Source organism: Mytilus galloprovincialis, chromosome 9, assembly GCF_965363235.1.
Source record: "Mytilus galloprovincialis chromosome 9, xbMytGall1.hap1.1, whole genome shotgun sequence".
Lineage (NCBI taxonomy): Eukaryota > Metazoa > Mollusca > Bivalvia > Mytilida > Mytilidae > Mytilus > Mytilus galloprovincialis.
This window is the reverse complement of record NC_134846.1, coordinates 18,047,134-18,064,990: the sequence shown is the minus strand read 5'-3', so window position 1 is coordinate 18,064,990 and position 17,857 is coordinate 18,047,134. Positions and strand designations below refer to the sequence as shown.

General features: G+C 31.3%; 1 protein-coding gene and 1 long non-coding RNA gene across 2 annotated transcripts in view; both read right to left on the bottom strand.

The window, feature by feature from the left end:
- Nucleotides 1-898, bottom strand: part of LOC143044545 (uncharacterized) — a 47,096-nt gene extending 46,198 nt beyond the window's left edge. The window contains exon 1 of the mRNA XM_076216605.1: nucleotides 705-898. The gene's annotated coding sequence lies outside the window, so the exon portion shown is untranslated. The remainder of the gene's footprint in view (nucleotides 1-704) is intronic.
- A 2,287-nt stretch (nucleotides 899-3,185) lies between these two features.
- Nucleotides 3,186-6,304, bottom strand: LOC143046664 (uncharacterized). Its single transcript, XR_012969214.1, has 4 exons — nucleotides 6,216-6,304; nucleotides 5,086-5,301; nucleotides 4,056-4,183; nucleotides 3,186-3,362 (listed from the first exon to the last, which is right to left on the bottom strand). It is a non-coding gene; the product is annotated as an uncharacterized LOC143046664 (long non-coding RNA).
- Nucleotides 6,305-17,857: the final 11,553 nt, after the last annotated feature.

Here is a 17,857-nt window from a genome sequence, read left to right as displayed (position 1 = left end):
CTATTGTTAATTTGTTCTTTTCTGAAAATTCATAAAATATTTGCCACCAGACGTTAAGTAATTATCAATCTCATTACAAATAAGAAACGATAACTACATCTGACCAACGTTAAACTACTGAGACTATTGCGACAGGGTTATAATATTAGCATGATTGACATAATTATATTTTATTTGAATTAAAAAAATGAACGGGAACAACATCATTTTTAAATTAAAGAGTAAGATATAACATGTGTAACGAACATGTCAATTATTCAATATCATAATTATATTTAAGCACAAAATTTAAAGCTCCACCTAAAAACGACTGAATAGTTTTTGGATTATTAAAGATTCGTTGTAATATATGTTCACATCTGATATAAAATGTACGCTCAGTAAGATATTTATATTTATGAAATGCAGTATTGTATAATAACTTGTTGGCTTTGATTGAATTTCATAATGAATTTTGGGATCAATGGCAAAATAGAGATGATCATTTGATGTTATAGTATGAATGCGTTTACGCACTTGTATGATACAAGAATATTCAATTAGTTTTCCAATACAATTTATTTATTTGTGTGGTTATCATAACTTAATTGAAGATTTGATGAGACCCGTGATATCAATAATATTAATTACGTAATAAGAATAAACGATGATTCAAAGAGTTTTTTAACTTGCATTATTAACAGTTACTTTTCAATACTACTTACTTGTGTGCCACACAAACAATAACTTAACAAAGCTGTATTGAAAATCATGATGGTTGACTGCTAACGTGTCTATATCACAACTACTACCAGACCGTGCTGATATTTTAAAGGAGGCACCTGATTTTAAGCAGGTCGTTAGTTCCTGACGCAATGTTAAAGGGATCTGAGAACAATTGATTTCTATTCGTTTGTCTTTCTCTATAAAATATAACATTCAACAGTAGGATGTGCATGCTTATTTTCTAAAGTATAGTAAAAAGAAAATCAAACAACAAGTACCGTTTAAACTTAGAATTCAAGTATTGGGCTCAGTGTCAAAATGTCTTTTTAAACACCTCCCTTTTTCTGAACTTTGAAAAAAGAATGGGGAGAATATAAACCAATAATGGTAATTTAAAACATCACTCCCGGTGTCAAAAAGTAGCTAAATCAAGAAAGTGATCCATAAATTACCTAGTTTGAATGTATTTTTTATGTGTAAATACAAAAGATAATGTTACTTTCGGTTTCATAGTTCGATAATAAGTGCAACAGTATTATCAAACTCCGTACAGGGATCGTTTCCGTTCCGGAACTATTTTCTTTTACTCCATCGATTGTGTAGAGTAGTATGCAGATCGGAGGTTGAACTGTCGGGGTGTTTGCAGTATTATACCGCTGTTCAAAAGTCATAAATTGATTGAGAGAAACCAAATCTGGGCTAAAATCTAAAATCGAGGGAAACACATCAATTATAGGAGGCAAACAATTTAATATTGAAGTGCAACAAAAAACAAAAGACAATGCATCATACAGAGAGACGAACTATCAGATACATGTAACAACTGCCATATTCCTTATTTGGTACAGAACATTTTAAGAACTATGCAGATAGTTTGATATGATAGATAAAATATATTACTTCTCAGTGACTTAAATAATATATGGTTCTATACACTTTAAAATTTAATAAGTTCAAACATGGCTCCTTTAAGTATTGCATGCTCACTTTTCATATGTCTCCTTACCTTCAGACCCCTATGTTCAAAAATAAAGTACAGACAAAGATTAAAAATGTAAAACGGGGACTTTTGATTATGATATCAATGTTGAGGTCATAAAAAACTTGAAGTCATAAGCCCCTGGGCGAGTTATATGATTGTAATTACCTTATATTATCATGTAGATATTGTTAGACATTATGCATATTGTAAGGGACAACATTGTTTTAATATCACCTTCGATTGACATTTTATCGACATATCGCAAGTAATTAGAACACTTAGTACTTTTTTTATTTGATACCTTAAGCTGTTTCTTAACGGATTTGGTGATGGGCAGAAGTCCAAGATCATAAAATTGATTGTGTCCTTGAACTCATTTTCATTTTTGAATTCAATGAACTCACATAAGAAAAGCCAATGTCTCTGTCACAAAGTTTTTCCAGTAGCAAGAATATCACGATTAAGATAGTTCATCGGTATGTATTTCCTCAGATATAATTTTCTTATACTTTGTCAAAATAAAGATTTTACTACGCTTTTTTTTAAATATAATTAAAAGTATGGATCACCTTGCTATTTTCAAGCTACGAGGCGTTAAAAAATGCCAAAATTGCTTAGATTGTCCATGATGAAACACATTTTTTGATAAACATAAATCTATGAGATAGAATTTTGAAATAATATGTTTAAGTAAAATGAAAATAAAAATGGTTTTACCAAACTTGTTTTCTTGCTACATGTAAAAAAAAAATGAATCCGGTATAAATTTGTACTAAAGAATTATATTACCTTGAAGGGTAAGTTGAAAAGAAAATTCTGACAAACACTAATATTTGGTATCTTTTTAAACCTTTTGGTAATGCGATAAATCACTAGGTTTTCTTTATATAAATGAGCAGTATCACCAATAAATACAAATATGTCTCCATATTTGCCGATTTGGACAAATAAATTGACCGATTTTGTACTGGAATCCTGCAATTAAAGATGGAGGTATACCATGACTCTACCTTCATAGCCATGAGAATAATTACAATAGCAAACTTTCAAACATAAGTAGAGTGCGCGCGCGGTCTAATCAGGCCCAGTCATCGCTGGCGGATTCTAATCTTTAAAGCACAATTACACATCTGTTACAAATGGATGTCGGTGGCCGAGTGGTCTATTTAGTTACTACTGTATTCATTTGCCTGTCAACACTGAGTGTGTGAGTTCCAACGCCGCTCATGCGGGTGCACTCGACTCCAATCTTAATTGACTAGTTGTCAGTTTTCCTATCCAAGGTCGGTGATTTTCTATGTGTACTCCAGCTTCCTCCACCAATAAAAACTGGCCCCACGAAATAGCCCAAAAGCGGTGGTTAAAAGAGGCGTTAAAACATAAAAACTCTAAATCAAATCACATCTGTGAAAATACAATTACTAATAGAAATATATTCCCTAGATCATGTCAAGACCAAACTAATGTTGCTTTTATGTGAAATGCACGTTTTACCTCTAGTTTCGTTCTCTGTTATGTTATACACAGAAAAGTAATCGTTGCCACCACATTGATCTGTATTGTTTCCGGGACATTGTACTGAACATCCGACATTGTGATTTTGATTCATGCTGCTGTCAATCCGTTTTGTCATTTCAATCAAGTTACTACTTGGCAAGCAAGAGCATGCGTCTTCCTTAATAAACATTGACATTTGATATAGTTTTATTACGTATAACGCAGAACATATGTATCAAAGGATCAAGTGTGGTCGGCATTAACAAAGGATTTCTAGTCAAACGTGTGCTACGGCTTTCATGAACTTACAATATTGTATATTTCTAGATTCGTTATATGCCTGTATGGACTTTGTATAACAATTTCTACTTATTAGTTACATTAAGTGTATCGTACCCTATGAAGCTTGCTACTAAATTGGACGTCGGAATTATTAAGGGAACTAACATTTGATTTTATGGCCTTGCTTCGTTGCATAATGTTAATGTCAACTGAAAAAGGACTTGTGTTGGCGTATATTGTCATGCATGATGATATATAGGTGTCAGTCTCTTTACAAAAACTTTGAAAACATACTAAAACCTTCTATCTCGGAGTAATTTTGTTATATCAAACAAATATTAACTCTTTTTTTTCGTGGAAGAATTTTTATGAATTTCTATGATTTAGGCCTGTGGGTTGAGGGTTCATCTATTGCTATTCATGATTACCAAATTATTACTGTTTGTTATTCTCAGCAAAATTATCATGTTCAATGCATGACGATATACTAACTTATATTCACTTGGTTACTGGTATAATATAAATAGTAACCATGTTTTATAAACAAAAATTATAGTACTACACAATAATGGATAAAAACTATGCACACCTTTAATATAATAACAGAGTCCGTGTTGAATCCACGTCCTTTACAGAAGAGAGAACACATAAGAACGTCATTATTAGGAATAGTAGTCCTGTATGCTCCAATATCAGTTGACCTCATTTCGAAACAACCTGTAAAAATAGTTTGTATGTAAAGTTAAAATTATTTAATTTCCCCCATATTCTACTTTAGAAAAACCCTGTTCAAAGTCGGGAATATGACAGTTGTTACCCTTTCGTTTGATGTGTTTTAGCTTTTGATTTTGCCATTTGATTAGGGACTTTCAGTTTTGAATTTTCCTCAGAGATCAGTATTTTTGTGATATGTTTTTTTAGCAAAATAGATAATTACACGAAATAGACGAAAAGAATTTAAGATAATGTGGATTTAAGTTTAAATAAGAGGAAAGTTGAATATTATATTGAAATGATCATTATTAAATCACAGAACATAATACAAACTGGAAGATGAAAAAACTGCCAATTACATACACAATGTTATGTAATATTATAACTATAAATGATACAATGTACTGGTTAACATTTGTATACAACTTAATAAATGAAAATTGTATGATAAGACTCTGCAGCACAACAGCACAGCAGCATATAAAAAACATAAGTCTAAAGGTCGTCACACGATCTTAATTCTCTTCAGAATAACCAAGTCCAAATCACTCGGAACTTTTCAAATTCTATATCTAATATTGTAATTTTTAAAATGATTGCATTTTCCATGCAACAATCTACATGCACTGTCAAATCAACACCATTATAATTATATTATATATATGTTTCTCTAATTTTTCGTCAGTTTGTCCCTTTCTTCACCCATTGTATAAAAAAATTAATCAATGTGTGGTCATGGTTCGTTTGATCTCAGTTATTCATTGGTTACAATTTCCTATAGTGAGGGCATTAAAAAAGTAACGTCCATGGAAAATGATTTTAAGTTAAAAACATGTTTAACATCTAGGTCATATACGTTTTGAAATATTACGTATGCTAATCATAACGAATGTATCGAACATTACCAAGATATTCCATGATTGGTGACGTCAACATATATCCATTTAACCAATATGTGTCGTTGATCTTAATTCTTTTATCATCTATATCTAGATTTATCTTCTTGCACGTTTCCGGTTGACAGTTGCTAAAGGCATTTTTACCGGCCATTTCGTAACCTGTTCCACAACCAAACTGCGGATTCCAAACGTTCTGCTCATTTGTGACCTTGAATGTAGTCCCTGTTTGAAAAAGAATGTATTGTGACAATATCAGCTACTTCTGTAGGATCCAAAATTATGTAATTTATTCATTTTCGCAATAACAACGACTGTTGATAAGTAATTACATGAATTATACTACAATCTTTATACATTTTTTTTTCATTTCAAATCTACAATTCACTTCTCTACAGCTGCCATATTGAAATACAGGTAGCGGAATATCCTCCTGTTGGAAGGTTTCATATGTTTGATATTGGGACAAAATGTTATCAGACAAAATTGTATACATGTAATTTTTATCTATTTTAGTTTTCTATATACCCTCTTCTACGCTAAAATTTATTTGTTTCTTTTTTGCAACAAAATATGTAGACCAGAACTCTCCTTGTAAAGTGACCGCCGTTAATTTAGAATTTGAATGTCTAAAATATGAGATTAACATCATTGTTGGGTGATAACACTTGGACTATAAAATTACTATTCATTCACTACTGAAAGTTTAAATACGATTGTAAAATGAATATCCGAACATACATCAGAAGCGTTAGTACCTAATAAACAGCTGGGACCTAATGATAAACAAATCGATAGGTGACATATCTATCAAATGAAATAAGATTGTTTGTTTCAAATCATGTAAGATCAAATATACAAGACTAGGGTATAACAAATTAAGATCAACAGGTTGCACTTTCCATGAAAAACTTTAATAAAAAACATCCATAAAGATAAATGTATGATTATTCATAGCAATACAATATCAAATTCTATTTGTTTGTGACTGTACATGTTTGCACACATACTTTCCGGCATCTTATTGTCACTTAAAGTTTTATGGTATTGATATATATAGAAATATTTGTTTTATGCCAGAAATCTATCAGATTAAGCTATTATGTTTACTAGCATAGTATATTATGATCCTACCATACCTGTTATCGAATATATCAATCCAAACAGAACATATACATCAAGATACATCTTTGTATAATATCATGAATGCAATATGGATGCTAGAATGAAAAAACAATTACACGGAAATATATAAATAAAATGAGTAATTTTCAATGTAACATCCTCTGTGAAAGAGATAGGGAAGGGTGTTCAACAAGATGTGAGATAAAGAACAAAACAACAATTATTCAAGCACTTCAATAGAAATACTTTTCATTTCAGAGAATAGTAAGATTTTGTAATATTTTTGTGCTCCTATCGTTTTACGACTATCTTTAGTTTTTTTAACCCTGTATGCTAACATTGCCTAGGTAAATTTTAAAATTGTTTGTATGCACATTGAACGACAAATCTTTGTGACGTATAAAATTTTCTGACGTCAGACACACAAATCAATACATGTGTTTGTAGATAGATGTTTTTGTGTTCTGTTAAATTGTTCCTTTTAAAATTGTTATACGATGATGACTGATGTACCCATATTTTGACTATTTTATTTATTGTGTCTGTTTAGTTAACGCATCATTGTAAATATAACGGAATTTGATGAGACTGTCGTCAAAGTGAGAGGGTTAGCGCTATAAAACCAGGTTTAATCCATCATTTTCTACATTTGAAAATGCCTGTACCAAGTCAGGAATATGACAGTTCTTGTCCGTTTTTGATGCGTTTTGTTATTTGATTTTGCCATGTGATTATGGACTTTCCGAATTGATTTTCCTCTAAGTTCAGTATTTTTGTGATTTTACTTTTTGAAGGCACTTAATTAAAAACAATTGATAGAAATTATCTCCTGAAAAAACCTTAACGTTTTTTTTTAATTATTTTTTTTTATTTAATCACTCAATTAATCAATTAAACAAAAACAGAACAGAAATGGTTGAAACATGTGCATTGTGCATCCAGTCATAATGTACCTATAAATTTTTATAGGGATTTTCCTCAAAGCTTTTATAGGACCCAAAGATACACTTATTGAGATAGTAGACATCTGAGTACATGATATCTTTCGTATTGTCCGAATTGTATTTACACCTTGTATGAGATAAGTAAACACTACAGAAAAAAAATCTATAAAGTATTCCTGTCTTACCTTTATCATTGCTTTCTTTTAACATATATTAATGCTCCATGTGTATGTGACACTTGCATGTTTTTAATCATAAAAAGTTGAAAAAAAACAGCAAAATGTTTAAAATATTCCTTGTGGATTTAGGAGCATTTTCAACTGCCAATTATTTTGGAAGGAAATACGTAATGGTACTATTAAATAAACGTCTGAAGTATATAAGTCTGGAAGCTAATTGTTCTATTGTTCCAGTAGTACTGTATCATTATATGCACTTTTTTTATTCATAAATGTACTCGTTTTTTGTGATATAGAAATACACGAAGATATGGTCCTGTAAGACAAACAGTGTACTGTCTGTTAACTCAAATCTAATTTAAATAATAAGTTCACCCTTGCCCTTGAAGCCAACAGAGCAACTCTTATTAATTACCGATTTGTTCTTTATTGTTATTCTTTTGAATACAATGCAAATGCTACAAAATGCTAGTTTGGCATATGTTTCTGAAACACTCAAAGACTCGCACGACGATAGGTGTACGACATCTTGCAACCACGAAATCAAAATGATATTCATCGCGTTTGTCTTCTTTTTGCTACATGAAAGGATATGACTTCGTTAGCATCTATTCCTCTTTCGAGGGACTTCAACTGTTTCTATAGGGCAAATACGCGAAAAGCAAAACCGAAACGCGAAATCGGAAAGAAAAAAAATTTAGGACGGAAACGCAGGTTTGGTTTACAGGACTTTTGGATCCTGAATGCTCTTCAACTTTGTACTTGTTTGGCTTTATAAATATTTTGATACAAGCGTCACTGATTAGTTTTATGTATGCGAAACGCGCGTCTGGCGTACTAAACTATAATCCTGGTACCTTTGATAACTAATTACAACCTTACTTTATTCAAAAGGCAGTATAACTGTTCCAGACCATATGAGTATTTGGACCGTACGCGAACGGTCCCGACCGTATACGTATACTCGTACGGTCGGACCGTATGAGTATACGCGTACGGTCCAGCTGATGTTTTGGGATCATATTGGTTAAATTTAAACAAATATTTATCAAAATCATTATTTTTAGTTATACAAATTGATTTTATTACATGTATATGGATGAAATGATTAAGCGAACAATTGAAATTAAATATGTGTTTATTTTTATATCCGTGATTCCTATTTTGGTACTCAAGGTGACACTGACTTCCACAAAGAACGTCATATTTTTTTTTACAGTAACATAATTTGTACATGCACGTTGCTTTGCATTTTTTTGTAAAGTTCCTTAATATTCTAAAACGATTGTCCTCCCACTCTAAGTTTACTTCCGATAACTTCAATTTTAATTAGCATACTTGGCTTCAATATATGAATTACTGACATGCTAAATACAGGAGATTAACAGATTAAATAAACGTGATTTTTTAAAGTAGTTATAACATTATTTTGTTTTATTTCAATTACTATTGAACTTTTTACATTAATTTGAGATGTAAGCTATGTTGATCTGTTATATACATTTGTATCTGATAAACGTGACCAACTTCTTAATATAAGTCAGACCGTACGCGTACGGTCCGACCGTATGCGTATTTTGAAAATATACGCATACGGTCCAGACCGTACGCGTACGGTCCAAATACTCATACGGTCTGGAACATAACTATAATATGTATTTTTATCATAGGAATTGGAGTGAAAAGTAAACAATAGCAAATAAAGGAAAACAATTGTCATCAATAAAACAAACACACTTATTTTGTCTGTTCCTTTTTGTAAACACATTCATGTATTAAGTTTCAATAACTCAATCACGACATTAACATAGTAATACTGCTGATTATTATTATTATTATGTTTTATTAACCAACTAAGTACATTATTGCCAAAAATGACTGTTTATTAAAAATTACATATTTTCTGTAATGACCCTGTTTTTTTCTGTAATGGCCCTGTTTTTCTGTAATGGCCCTGTTTTTTCTGTAATGGCCCTGTTTTTCTGTAATGGCCCTGTTTTTTCTGTAATGGCCCTGTTTTTCTGTAATGGCCCTGTATTAATGCCCAGTTTGTCTGTATTAAGCCCTGTTTGGGTTTTTGATAAAGTTAATAAAACTAAGTTGTAAAGAGTATAATAACTTTTTGTATTTTATTTAATTTAGTAACCAGCAACCAACATTAAAGAACCATATAAAGGGATCACTGTTCATCCTTTTTTAACACATATCTCTTTCAACTTAATATCTTGGATATTTGGTATATTTAAAGCTTTATAATGGTGAAGTACAAATTATTTTGTTCAAACTAAACTGTCATTAAAAGAGTAAGACAGTACATCAAGTTAGCAGCAACACATACACTTTTGTTCAGTTGGTTAATAAATGTATTAAGAAATGGGTGTTTTTATAATGGCCCTGTTATATGTCCTCGGTCAGTAATAATGGCCTCCGATGTCTGTAATAGCCCTCGGCGTTGCCTCGGGCCATTACAGATTTCCTCGACCATTATTACAGACCCATTCATTAATACCATAGTATTGTCCTATTACCCATGATTCGTTTTCGTGTTTGATATGTCGCCAGCAGCTACAACATACCGAGTAATTGGTTGTTAGTTATATCTGACAGATTATATTAGTATTCTAAGAAGTGGCGTAAATCTTTATAACGAAATCATTTTTACTTAAAACTGGTACCAAAACTTTTATTATCATATTATTCATGTTGTCAGAACGTTTCATGTATGCTACACTTACACAGATGAGACAGCGTTCCATATTACATCTTTAACACATTGTATCGAGTAAATTATAATATGGACACCATAAATTGAGAGTCATTTGAAAGTAAAACTTTCCGTCAAAAGAGATACAATATGAGATTCTCATTGGGAGATTTCCATCTTTACAGTTTTATGTAGCAACACTCTTGCAGCGTCTGCATCATGTGAACATGATGAATATACATTTGTATCTGCCAGTTGGTGCAAAATTCAAAGGCTTGCGATTCCTACCGCGATTTCTTTGAAGAAATGTTGTTGTTCACAAGGAAACTATATAGTGAACCCAGAATTCCAAGTGCTGAAGATGAAATCATCCATATTAAAATTTCACGGATTACGTTACGACTTTGGTTGATCATTATCTCATAGCTCTACAGTTTTCACAACTTTATAGTTTATGGTTCCTTTCTCTTTAAATCAGAACACGGTTCATCTCAGCCACTTGCTTGAAATTGTCCGATATCAGTAAACATATATCAATATCTCTATGTTTTGGCGCATTAATTGGTGTGCGGTAATGGATGATATTCAGGAGTTTGTAGGAGAGTAAGAGTGTACATGTTGACGGTTAATGAGACAGTTACCGATATATGCATAACAGTCTTAAAGGCAGTTATGGGTAACTGCATGACAAAATGGTGTACCAATTATTAATGCATGCATAACACGTGAGGAGGTTGTGCATACATGCAACAGTTGATACGACAGTATTGATATGTGCAAAGAAACTGATGTTACGTTCATGGGAACATACATTGATATAACCGACGTTTGATAGAAAAAGTTACGGCTTATTACTGTGGGGAACCAATTTTCGTGGTTTTCGTGGATGACTTTATCCACGAATTTAAGTGTCCAACGAAATAAAACAGTCATTGTTCAAATCAAGACATGGGAAGATCCTAATATTAAGGTTTGACTACCTGGCGATTTGATCCAGAGAATATATAGAATATTAAAAATCTGAGACAACTGTAAGAGTAGTCACAGGGCAAACGCACTATAAACTTCAACTGCAGGCAAGATTATACCTAATTTTTAAATCTTTAAAAACCTAAACTGTGCAACTTTTGATCTTTTAATTTTCATAATAAAATAATTTTGATCCATGACAGTTTGATTTCCGGTAATGATACATTATGGTAAAGTGTTCATTTATATCCTAATAATTCTCGTACGTATGGGAAATAATAATTTCATGCTGGGCTTGCTTTTTATAAGAATTAATTTTACAATTCAAAGTAAGTTTATAGCATTTGTTTAAGTAACTGTTGTCTTTAGGTGACATGTGTATGACCTTATAAACACTTTTGATGGTCTTTAATCTGTTGATTACTCTATCTCAGATTAATTATTGTAATCACTACGATTTACAGTGGTCAACAATATAAAGGTTTATTTTGCAGTTTCCGTCAATCCAGACAATTAATATCTTCATTTCTAATGACTTCAATTTTTCAATATATTTATTTTAGAAAACAAAAATCCACGAATTTAAAAACCCACGAACATTTAAATTTTGCTTAAACCACGAAAATTGATAACCACGAATTAAAGTACTTTCACAGTATTTGACTCTTACCATGCTTAATACAGCGGTCATGAGTATATCTGTGACAGTTATTACAACCGCTGTAGTTCTGTACATGCCAGTTGATATGGTGTCATGGATAAAAGGATGACAGTTGTAACCCCAATGATTGATTCAATCGCGACAGATGATAGACACCCATACTAGTTGATACGAATGTAACTATGTATTATTGTATACATATGAAATATCACACGGTGTCCATACGTATTCGCATGGTTCTTGATATGATAGTTACACTGTATGCATGTGGAGTTTTTATTCCGCGGTGTTGACAAGAAATATCATTGATATGTTCCGAATAATGATTTGACTCCGAATATTTTGAATACTAAGGTTTGTCTACCTCAGGAATAGATTACCCTAGCTGTACGTATTAGGAATTTTGGGCATCAATTGTGTACTTTATTTGACCTTTTTAACCTTTTGATTATTACACTAGTCCTTTTTGGGTCATTTATAGCTTGCTGTTCGGTGTGAGCGAAGACTCCGTGTTGAAGACCGAACCTTGAGCTATAATGGTTTACTTTTATAAATTATGAATTGGATGGTGATTTTTTCGTTGGCACTCATACCACATCTTTCTATATCTATATACATTTTGTATGATATAACATCAATAATATTTATGTATGACACTCTGATTACGATTTTAAGTCTCTCAAGGTAATGATATGTCTAAGAGGACATTATCCTTAATCCTATGATTAATATTCACTTACATACTGAGTGATAGTGATAAGTAGGGTATCTTTGACTCCATTCATCTCTTAAAACGATAACAATCATGTCTATGGGAATTCGATTGTATTTTGTCATGGAAATGTAGTTACTTACATCAGACCAAAATAGACGTCATGATATCGCAAAGGGTGATGTGCATTGATTACGTTTAACGAGTTTAACGCCAACAAACAAACAATTCCAATGTTTGATTATGCCAATGTGCCTGCATGCACATATACTTTTTGGCCACCAATTTCTACTTCATTTGTTATTGCGTTGAGACATATTTATGTCATTTTCGTATCTAGCTGATGACAATATATGTGAGGGTTTTAGTAATCTTCTAAACCTGTTACTGAATACATATTTAAAACAGAAAAAATACGTGAAAAAACATAGTTTCAAAATATTTTGCATTCGATATGGATTTAAAAATTGAAAAAAAATACACGGAAATATATACACAATGTGATTTTTTTTTAATTTAACATCCGCTCTTAAAGTTCGTGAAGACTTGAGGCTACCGAGCAAAACAACAATTATTCAAGTACTTAAAGATAACTATTTGTAGAAAAACTTTAAATTTACAATTTAACAATCAGCACACTAAACGCACTAATTTGTATAGACTAACATTTGTACATATTTTTACTCACAAAGAATAGTAAGATTTTATAATGCTTTTATATGTCAAACATTTCTTTTTAAGTTTCCAATTTATAAAAATGGATGGCGTTTGTGTGGCTTTACGGAAGTTTATAACATAAATTTCGCAGCTACGTTTGGTCTGAATGGAAACATTTAATTCGATGCCTCGAGTAGAGATAGCTCCATGCTCTTTTCAATTCTAAGACAAAGCATTTGTGACTATACGTGACCTATTCTTTTTTTAATATCTTAAGGTACTTAATTAAAAAGAAAATTGATAGGGAATTATCCACTTAGAAAACAATAATATTCAGATTAAACCTTATAAAAAACGTCTTAAGTTTGTCTTTTCTGTTTTAAATTATAGTGTATTTTTTCTATAGGAATTTTCCTCTAAATAGTTCATAAGATATGTACTAATGAATGTAGTGGTCATCTGAATACTTTTTTTGTACTTCACATGTTAATTGTGTTTACCTCTTGCATGATCCTTCAATTGCATTGTTTTCGTTTAAACTGCATGTATACTTTAATTGTATGTGGTATTTACAAGTATTAAATCACCAAAAAGTGTGTGTTTGTTCTAAACAACAGTTTAAAATCTTCCTTGTGAATTCAGGAGCATGTGTTATTCATAATGCTTTTGTAAAAAAACACGCTATGGTTCTGTCAAAGAAACGTTTAAGGTAATAGAAGTATGGAGGAGAATTGTTCTATTTTCCCCTGTCGGTTGCATCATAATGCAATAACTTTTTTTATTCATAAATGTATTCAAGTTTTTTTTTTAATATAGAAATAAAACTGACAATGGAAATGGGGAATATGTCAAAGAGACATGTACAACAACAGCCAAAGGCCACCAATGGGTCTTCAATACAGAGAGAAAATCCCACACCTGGAGGCGTACTTCAGATGTATAGATTCCTACACTGCAACAAATGTGTTACGATATTTCTCCACTCGAGACAGTTAAATCTTATTATTTCAAGCGCAAAACTTGCCGAGCGTTTTGAATCTTTTAAATTTAACTATTGAGAGTAGAGTATTAGCGTTATAAACGAGTTATAGTATAAGAATCTGTTTCTGTAATGATTTTTGTCCTTCTTTTTAAAGTTTTTCAGAAAGTTGTGTTCTTTATATGCGACGTCATGATCGCTTTTTTCATGCAGTCAAAATATGAAATTTGAGAAGAAATCAAGAAACTTAGACGTCATAATAAAATTTCAACTAATCATTTGCCGAGAACAAATATTTCATTAGTGAGGAGAAATATTTTTCTCACACCGCTCAAGAAACGTAAAAAAGCACAAAAATTAGAGAAATACAATTGTACCATGATAAACTTACGAATTTCCCCCTATGAACAGGAACATGGGTATTCAGATTTTATAGACTTAGATTGTTAAATTACCTAAAGTTATCCAGATTTCACTGATAGTTATCAAAGTGTCATCACTTTGTAAAATATACACTGATCATAAAAATTTCTCATACGAAATTAATATTCTTTGTTTTATTCTTACTGTGCCGTTTTCTATTATAATAGAATTGTTATCTGAGGAAATGACAAATAGCTGAAAGTTGCTGTGTACATAAGTGTTTCTCGTTAAAAACATGTTATTACATGTTTACCTTTTTTACTGTGGTCATATAGAGAATCCATGAGCCACAACTTTTAATAAAAAGAAGACGTGGTATGCTTGCCAATGAGTCAACTCTCCACAAGAGACTTTTTAGTTTCCTCTTAGAATGTTATGATTTCAGGTGTGTGTTAATATAAATCAAAATGTTTTTAATTGCAATCTATGACGTTTCCATTAACCATGGCACTACAAAAGTCAAAAAGTCTGAAAAGACCAGTTTTTTGTCTGAATTTGCATGAATTTTTACTCGACATTCTTAATTTGTCTGAATAATTTTTTTTAATTCTTGACATAGTATGAATTTGTCTAATAAGGTTCTTGATTTTTCTTGACAAGTGTCTTGACAGTATGAACATTGTCTTAAAATTTCCCGACACTTCCTGTATCATCTGATAAGAGTCTAGATTAGTCACGACCAATTCTTGACTGTCTTAAATTTGTCTCGATCTGTCTTGACATATTCTTAACATTCTTAATAATGTCTGAATATGTCTTGACACATTCTTGACATTCTAAATAATGTCTGAATATGTCTCGACACATTATTGACTGTCTTAAATATGTCTTGACACTATCTCAACAGTATAAATTTCGACTGAAATGTGTACAGATTTATTCTGCACTGTTTATGACATTCTATTGCTGTTATATACTCCTTTTTATTATGACTAAACTAAACTTTGAAGAATCAAGGATAAATTTGGTATAGTAAGATACAGGTAAATCAGTTATTTCTATTTGACAGTTGCGTGTTCTCTGGGGTGTGGAATACTTTATTTTATGGGGAACGTCCTGTCCATGTGTAATACTTAATATATATTCCAACAGATGACATTACACAAATTTTTCTTCTGTTAAATGAATGATTTATATATCATCATAATTTGCTATTTATATAAACCACATTTTTGTACAATTATTATTTACCATATTAATATTGAATATTATGAATGTAGAATGAAATATGTCTGCAGTGTGATTGGTTTTAATCATTTAATTTATATTAAGATTAAGGAATCAAAATTTGTAACTTTTTTAAAACCCATATTTAAATTGTTTTTATCAACACACCCACATTTAAATTATTCTATACATTAGATTTCATAGCCATATTTGCATTTGTAAAAATATTCGATACCCAAATTTTCAATTATTTTACATGCCCACTTTTCATTTCTGTTGTAAGAAGTGTAACTTGAAACAACAGTATATTATATCAAGAGAAATAAAGATTAAAGTTATATATCATGAATATTGGTGATGATTTGTAAAACTCAGAACTGTCAAGTAAATTTGAGACACAATTTAAAATGTTCAGAATATGTCAAGCCGTACTGAGAAAAAATAAGAATGTCGAGAATATGTCGAGAAATTTCAAGACAGTATTCAAATGTCAAGAATTTGTCAAGAAATTTTAAGACAATATTCAGAATGTCGAAAATATATCGAGTAAATTTCATACAAATTTAATATAAATGAGAATTTGTCAAGAAAAACTTAGGCACAAGTCATACTTTTGGAGAATGTCGAGTAAAAGTTCATGCAAATCAAGACAAAAACTGGTCTTTTCAGACTTTCAGACTTTTGTAGTGTGGGAAACCATATATAATTTTTAAATCTAGACAATGCAAGTCCTCAAAATTCGATACGAAACAAAACTATCACACAAATTAAAGATAAGACAATAACAATCAAAACTAAGGAGTAAACAAAGACTCATAAAACCAAAGGACATTTCCATCAACAGTTATAAATATCAATTAAGAAACAACACGAACTCCACTAAAAACCGGCAGTGAAATCAGGTGCTCCGGAAGGGTAAGCATTTCCTGCACCGTATACGGCACCCGTCGTGTTATTTCTTTGTTCAGTTCGGTAATGATGGAAGGTAATTATGACTGAGGAAGAATATCAGATATGATTTCCGACACACTTTTGTCATAATGGCCAATCAGCTTATGATGGCGACCGTAAAATTTCTTGAGTGATGATCTTAATTTGATTGATTCATAGCCCCGTCTTAGCAACTTTTGAGAAATGAGTATTCCTCGTTAAAAGAAATCAACGTACTTTGAACAAACTCTAGAGTAACGTATCAATTGAGACACATATACTCCATATGCTAGTGCCGCTGGGATGTTGCTACACAGAAATGGAAAGTTGACTATAGGAAAATTAAAATCATCGCGTTTGTCATAAATTTTGGTATTTAATCTACCATCAGTAGTCATTTCGAGAAAAAGGTCTAAATATGAAGCAGATTTATCTGTGTTGGTAGTATCTTTAATTCCAAGTTAACTTGGATATAAATGACACATATTACCGATGTTTTTTCATTTTGTTTTCGGTTTTTGTTTTGGCGTTGTAAGTTTATTCTCGACTTATAATTTTGACTGTCCCTTTAGTATCTTTCGCTTTATATAATATATAATGTAACCCAATTCAAATGTTTTAATTCAAAATATATAAATAATGTACAAAAGAAAAATAGTTATCACATTTGTGTTTCGCCCCATATCTCTGAAATGTGGTTTTCATACCTGTGTCGTACTACAGTCCATTTAAAAAAGAATTAATCAGATGCTGCATTGATGAGAAAATCATTTATATTTGAAAACATAAAAGTGTCAAACTATAACTATTTTTTTTAATCACATACACAAGTAGTAATTGGCATGGAATATGACCAGTAGATAAAACTGAAAACTGAAATGGGAAAGGTATCAGAGAGGCAACAACTTGACCAAAGGGCAGAAAACAGCCGAAGGCCACCAAAAGTAGACCGTTACTTTTCTATCCCAAATTCATGTATTTGGTTTTGATGTTATATTTGTTATTCTCATCGGATTTTGTCTAAGCTTAGTCCGTTTCTGTGTTACATTTTAATGTTGTGTCGTTGTTCTCTTCTTATATTTAATGCGTTTCCCCCAGTTTTAGATTGTTACCTCGATTTTGTTTTTTTTTGTCCATAGATTTACGAGTTTTGAACAGCGGTATACTACTGTTGCCTTTATTTATAGGCAATATTTGCATTGTATGACCAAGGTTATGTTACCTCAATCTTGTCTTTTATCCTCGTATTGGACATCATCATATCAAATTGCTACTAGTAAACAGTAAATGAAAACTAAATATTTTAGATAATGAATGAAGTAAGTGAAATC